We start from the raw sequence: 7243 nt of genomic DNA, 5'->3' as shown, positions 1-7243 counted from the left end.
AAAAGAATTTGGAGAGAGGACCTACTGAGGAAGGGAGCTTTCACCATAGATAACTGCATTATGATATGAACTAGGTATGATAGGGAGGAACGTAGCAAGACCTATTCACCAAAGTCCTCTATGCTCCATTGTTTCCCAGTGGCCCAGCAAACACTTATCTACCAAACCATTACTGTTTTTCCTCTTCGTATAAATTGCATTCCTCCCCTTTGAAGTCCCAGACCCCAACCCCCTTCTTAGTTCAGAATGACATATACCTCATTTTGCCTGTCTTTGGAATTTCCTTGTCCACGTAGATTCCCCAGAAGAATGCTATTAAATTTTATTTTCCCCTGTTAATCGGTTTCATGTCAATTTGATTCTTGTTCTAGCTGGAAGGACCATGAAGGGCACAGAAATTCTTGCTCCTGACACAGAATAAAGGAACTTGATAGGGATTCACATTAGTCAGGCAGATCTAAATGAATGCCTGATAAGGACCAGAAATTAAATTCTACATAATCTAAAATGATGAGCTAATAATTATCTTTCATATATTAATGACAAAGCATTGAAATATTTAAAACAAAAAAAGAGGATAAATGGACAGAAACTTGCTTATAATAGGATATTTAACATACTACTCTCTGTCTGTGATAAATTATATGTGTGTGTACTTCAAGACTTCACGTATTCTAATTAATGTGTGTGGACTTACACACAAGATCTATCTCAAACTTTGCATACAATTTAAAAATGTCCACAACTTCTTTTCAGGAACCCATGAAACATTTTTGAAGATTGCCCATATAATAATGGACCTCTATGCAGCACAACTATATGAAACATATCCTCCAATTGAAATGTAATATAATGCAGTCACTAATAACAAAGAGAAAATCCTGATGATTTCAACATTTTTTAAAAAGATTTTACCTATCTATTTATTCGACAGAGAGAGAGAGAGAGAAACAGGGAGAGAGAGAGTGAGCACAAGCAGGGGAAGTAGGAGGCAGAGGGAGAGGGAGAAGCAGACTCCCCACTGAGCAGGGAGCCCGATGCGGGGCTCCATCCCAGGACTCTGGGATCATGACCTGAGCCGAAGGCAGACGCTTAACGCACTGAGCCACCCAGGTGCCCCTGATTTGAACATTTTAAAAACATGATCTTAGACCAAAAAAGAAAGTAAAACTACAACTTTGGACTATTTACAGAATAATAATAAAGAAGACCACCACATGTTAACATGTGGTAACTGGTAGGATACCCAAAGCCTTGCTCAAATGGAAATTTGTAGGTCTAAATGTATTTGTGATATTACGATATAATTAGACAAATATATCTGATCTTTGTCCCTGGCTCCTGGCACAAAGCTCCTAAAATTCTTGGAATTTCCTGAGTGATCAGGTTAAGAGGAACAGCTTTTACTACTCATTAGAAGCCCCTTTCAATTATATCTGAGTTTATGTGAATAAGGTTACTCTCAGTGAGCCCCAGTTTAGCTTTGGGATGGGGGCTTGTTGCCAGAAGAAACAACTAAGTGATGAGAGGGTTGGAAATTTTAGCCCTACCCCCAACAGGATTCAAAAGCTTCTGAGCTGGTGAACACAGGGAGGTTCTGAGAGGGCAGCATGCCTAGAGAAGGCATGGAAGTTTCTAGGCCCTTTGCACATACCTTGCCTTATCCATCTCTTTCATCTGACTGTTCCTGAGTTGTATCCTTTATAATAAATCAGTAGTATTAAGTAAAGTGATTCTCAGAGTTCTGTGAGCCATTCTAGCCAATTATATGAGGCAGGAGTCATGGGAATCCCCCAACTTCATAGCTGGTAAGTCAGAAGTATAAGTTGCCCAGACTTGGGACTGACATCTGAAGTGGGGGCCATCTTGTAGTACCGTCAGGTCTGTGCCATCTCTGAGTAATTAGTGTCAGAATTGAATTAAACTGTAGTCCACCCAGTGGGTGCCCAGAAAGCGGCAGAACGGTTGGTATGAGAAAAAACTCCACATTTGGTGTCAGGAGTGTTCTGTGAATAGAAACAGATCAAAATAGTAATACTTAATTTTTTTTTAAATACAACCGAAATCAGTACTCAAATTTTTAAAAATTTGAAAAATTTTAAAAAGTTAAAAAACAAAACAAAACGAAAGAGAGATTAAAAAAAAAAAAAGGAAATTTTAAAAATCCAAGCAGAAAATAATGGTCTATTGATTGCAAATGCTCACAATTTTTCACCCTTCCCTGAATCTACACCTTTTGCAATGTGACTTTGCAACTCCTCTCAAGAAGGAGAATCGATTCCCCCAAACCTTCGTACCAGCTGGGCCTCGTGACTTACTGTGATTAATAAATTGCAGCAGAAGTGGGGGCTGCCATGACAGAGGGAANNNGTCCATACGGCAGACTGTAGATCCTGGAGTGACACATGACTTCTGTCCATATTTCACTGGGAAAGCAATCTCACGGCCATATGTAACTCTAAAGGGCAGATCAGTACAACCCTACTGTGTGGCCAGAAGGAAAGCTAGAAATTTTTCATGAGCAAATGAAATATAAGGTTTATTACGATCTGATATCATCTTATTGTTTGTTAAATATTTTTTACTCATTTCACTAGAGCATTAGTGCCATGAAAGCAAGGTTCTTGCTTGTGTTTCCTGCTGCATTCCTCACTCTCAGGACCTTCTTTGCCCCAAGGGAGGTTTTTAAAAATAAATTATTATGTCATGCATGATTATTTGGTAATGAATTTGAAAATCTTACTACTGTGGGAAGTTCTTGGAGAATATAATTTGAACCATAAATTGCTTCAGAAGTAGAATATCTGAAGGAGCAGTTATGGAAGCATAAATATTTAAAAATTACCTCCAAAAACTCTTAATGAATCAGTGATGTTTTTTAGCGAATGAATTATTTCAAAATCTAAGGAAGAGCTAATTATAATGTTATATACATTTGATTCAGATTATTTAAAAAGCTAGAAATACATTCGTGAATCAGGCAGAAGCCTTTTACTATGACCTGACAAAAAGTAACACAAGCAAATAAATAATAAATGAGCACATCGAATTCAGCACTGCACTATTAGAATTATTCCTGCTGTTTAAGCAGAATTTTCCCCTGGATGGTTGGGTATTAGGAATCGATTAGCAATTAAATATACTTTGCATCATACATGTGATCACCTCAGTCAAAAGTAATGTTCATCTCATTATCAATAATAAAGATTCCTACCCCAATTCGAACCACCAACCAATACACCACTCAACAATGACAGTGGATGCATCCCCATCGAAAAATCAGAGGAGGGAGAAAGCAACAACATATAAAACACAGTCACCATTATTTTACATTTTCTGAAAAAAATTTTCTTTAAAGATTCATTTACCCATTTTAGAGAGACAGACAGAGAGCACGAGCCAGAGGGACAGAGGGAGAGAGAGAGAGAGAGAGAATCCCAAGCTGACACTGCACTGAGAGTGGAGCCCAATGCGGAGCTCGATCCCAGGACCCCGAGATCATGGTCCTGAGCCAAAACCAAGAGTCTGCCACTTCACCGACTGTACCACCCAGGCACCCCCATTTTCTGAAAATTTTAACTAAGGTAATCCAATATGAAATGGAACTAAGAAATTGAAAAGACAAAATTACCATTATTTTTCTTCACTTTAGAACATTCAGTGACTAAATTGCAGAAGCATAAGAATTATTAAAAGTTTAGTGAAGGGACTACACTAGTGAAGGGAAATGACCGCCCTGGAGTATGACAACTTTCTTGGATTCACAAAAAAGGATGTTTGTGACAAAGGAAACAAATCTCAGGAGAGCATTTTTCACAGGTGAAGCTATTAAAATTATGCTGTTGAGTGAAAAAGAAAAATGTTAGAATTATTGTTATGTGAAGAGAGTAGGTTATGTAACAACATGATACCATTTTTGTAGAGTATACATATACATATCTGTGTTTTAAAAGGATACCCATAGGGGCTCCCGGTGGCTCAATCAGTTAAGCATTGGACTATTAATTTCGGCTCAGGTCGTGATCTCAGGGTCATGGGATGGAGCCCCATGTCAGGCTCCATGATCAGTGTGGAATCTACTTGTCCCTCTCCCTCTGCTCCCCCCCACCATGCTCTCACTCTCTCTCTTTAAAATAAATAAAATATTTTTAAAAATAAAAGGATACACATAAAAATACTAACACAAATCATAGTCCACACAAAACACATACAAATATTCCTGACAGACTAGAATGATAGACATAAAAATATTAACACATAGCCTCTCTAAGTCAGAGAATTAAAAATAACTTGGAGTGGGGCACCTGGGTGGTACAGTCATTAAGTGTCTGCCTTTGGCTCAGGGCGTGATCCCAGAGTTCTGGGATCGAGCCCCACATCAGGCTTCTCCACTAGGAGCCTGCTTCTTCCTCTCCCACTCCTCCTGCTTGTGTTCCCTCTCTCGCTGGCTGTCTCTCTCTGTCAAATAAATAAATAAAATCTTAAAAAAATAACCTGGAGTGTTTTCTCTGTACTTCCAGCATTTTCTGATATTTCTGCTGCTTTTTAAATAAAATAGTATCTAAAGAAAATTCAAAGAATATATATTTGAGGAGACTATCTCATTAACAAATGCAAAAAAATATGAAATACCAAAAAAAGGAAAATATGAAATATCTAAAAATAATTTTAGTAAGAGATATTTATAAGTGCTCTAAACCTGAATCCTACCCACATTGCTGGTGGGAATCTGTAATAGTACAGTCGCTCTGGAAGGGCACGTGGCAGTTTCTTAAAAAGCTAAAATGCAAACACCATATGACTTCATGATTACACTCCTGAATATCTGACCCAGAGAAATAGAAATTTATGTTCACACAAAAACCTGTACAGGAATATTTATAGCCAATTCCGATCCAAAAATTTCCCTGCTATACAATTCCGTTCATGTAACATTCTTAAAATGACAAAATTAAAGAAATGGAAAAGAGATGAGCGGTTTCCAGGTTAGGGAGAGTAGAGGCAGGAGGAGGTAAGTGGGGGTGGGTATAAAAAGGCAAGATGACAGATCCTTTCAGTGATGGAAATATTTGGTATTTGATGGTATCAGGTATCCGTGTCAGGCTATTGTGATACCATGCTATAGTTTTGCAAGATGTTATCATTTATGGAAACTGGGTAAAAGGTAAATGGGATTTCTCTGTATTAGTTCTTACAATTACATGGGAATCTATAATTACCTCAAAATTAAAGTTTAATTTAAAAAAGATTATATAATCACAAGCAAACGCAATTGCCAACTCAGATTGGATTGAACGGAAAAATAGCTCTAAAGGATTTTTTGGGGGTACAATTGACAGAAATTTAAATATGAGTGTGTATTGGATAATATTTGTTGTCTACAGTACATTTTTGAGTGTGAGACTAGTACTGTAGTTATACAGGACACTCTATAACTGTCCTGGTTCTTAGTATACTTAAGTATTTAGGGATAGCATAGAACAATGCCAGCACCTAATTCTCAATTAAAAAATAAAATAAACTCTCCAATAATTCGAAGAAGAGGGAGAATGAGCACCAACATGGAACATTTCTGAAAGATAAGCAAATAGGCAGGACACTCTAAAGAGTAGCGATGAGGAGAAGAGGCCTCAATTATCAATAGTCATGAACTCTGTCCCATACTAGGAATCTTTAATGTTTTACTTGTCTAGACAAACAGCGGCTCCTTTCCACTCTCTTAGATAAAAGCCTAAGTTTTTTACAAGCCTTCAATGTTTTACTGACTAGATACTGTAATCTTTTTCAAATGCATGTTATCACCTTTAAATCACCATTTTCAAGTTTGCCAATTTATGGCTCTGGAAGTCCACCTTCCCTTCCTGTCGGAACATGCTAGTGTCTCATTGTCCCCATTGGAATGTCAGCAAAACCACAGGCAATTCTTAAAGGTGGCTAGGGATGGCACTTGTGTCAAGAGTGTTGTGACCTTAATGAATGCAGGGATACTGGTTCAGTGGCCTTGAACCCCTACCGGGTCACACTACCCTCCTTCCCAAATGTAGGTTTTGTAAAGAGCAACACCTAGTTTTCAAATGTTAAGTTGGTCATACACACACACACACACACACACACACACACACACATATATATATATGGTATTATATATATATGGTATTTCATATATATATATATATATATATATATATATATATATGGTATTAAAATGGTTACTTGAAGAAAGTAGAACTGAGAGAACCTTATGTTTCAAAACATAAGGGGGAAAAGCACCTTTCAGTTTTTACCCTTCTGTAGCATTGATGCGGGAAACAAAGGCAGAAGAAAAATTATTAAATTTCCTTCCTACCTACTGCTCATTGACAAGTCCTTGAAACAGGCAGAGTGACATTCCTCCAGGGACTCAACTGCCTTGATGTTAATACTTTGCTAAGGGCAAAAGGCAGTCCTAGCCCGACCCACCTGCCCCCAGGATCCTGTAAGCCTCCTTTAACATATAAAAATTCCTTTGGAAACTTACTTTATCTCTAAACCCCCCAAGATACGTGTTGGCAACACCCTCCCCCCAAGCATATGGCCCACCAAAAAACATCTGAAGGGTCTCATGGCTAAGGTTTTATTAGACAGTAATAAACGACCTTTTTCCAAAAATAGCCAGCCCCCTCAAAGTCCTGGAAACCTTGCTTTCAAATTCCTTAGGGACTTAAGCTGTCCCTAACCCCCTCCCTACTTGAAAGTATATAATAGGCCACTCTCATGTCCCCGGTGCTGCTCTTTCTGCCCATGGATCCTGTGCCCATGCTTTAATAAAATCACCTTTTTGCACCAAAGACATCTCAAGAATTCTTTCTTGGCTGCTGGCTTCGAACCCTAACGTCTTTTCTACATCAGCATGACTATGTTATCTTGTTTGTGAATTTTAATTTTTTTATGTTATTGGGGTGTGTGGGGGGAGTGGTAGGTTTGCATGCGGGCCGGGGGAGGTGTTTTTGAAAATAATAGTCAATCCTAGAATCCTAGGGAGAATGAGCAAAATACACACCAAGAACCAGATGGAAAACAAATTGACAGTATTTCTGTAAAGTCACTTGTAACAGAAGCAATAAATATTCATAGCCTTTGACCTACCAATTTCCATTGAAGGCATCCATCTTAAAGGCATAAGGTAAAATATGGACAAAGATTCATGCACAAAAGTTCATTAACACATTATAAAAGCAAATATAGTAAAAATAACCTTGAGAAA

This window comes from Ursus maritimus, unplaced genomic scaffold (assembly GCF_017311325.1).
Source record: "Ursus maritimus isolate PB19 unplaced genomic scaffold, ASM1731132v1 scaffold_23, whole genome shotgun sequence".
Lineage (NCBI taxonomy): Eukaryota > Metazoa > Chordata > Mammalia > Carnivora > Ursidae > Ursus > Ursus maritimus.
The sequence above is the reverse complement of the archived record's forward strand: the minus strand, read 5'-3'. Positions refer to the sequence as shown.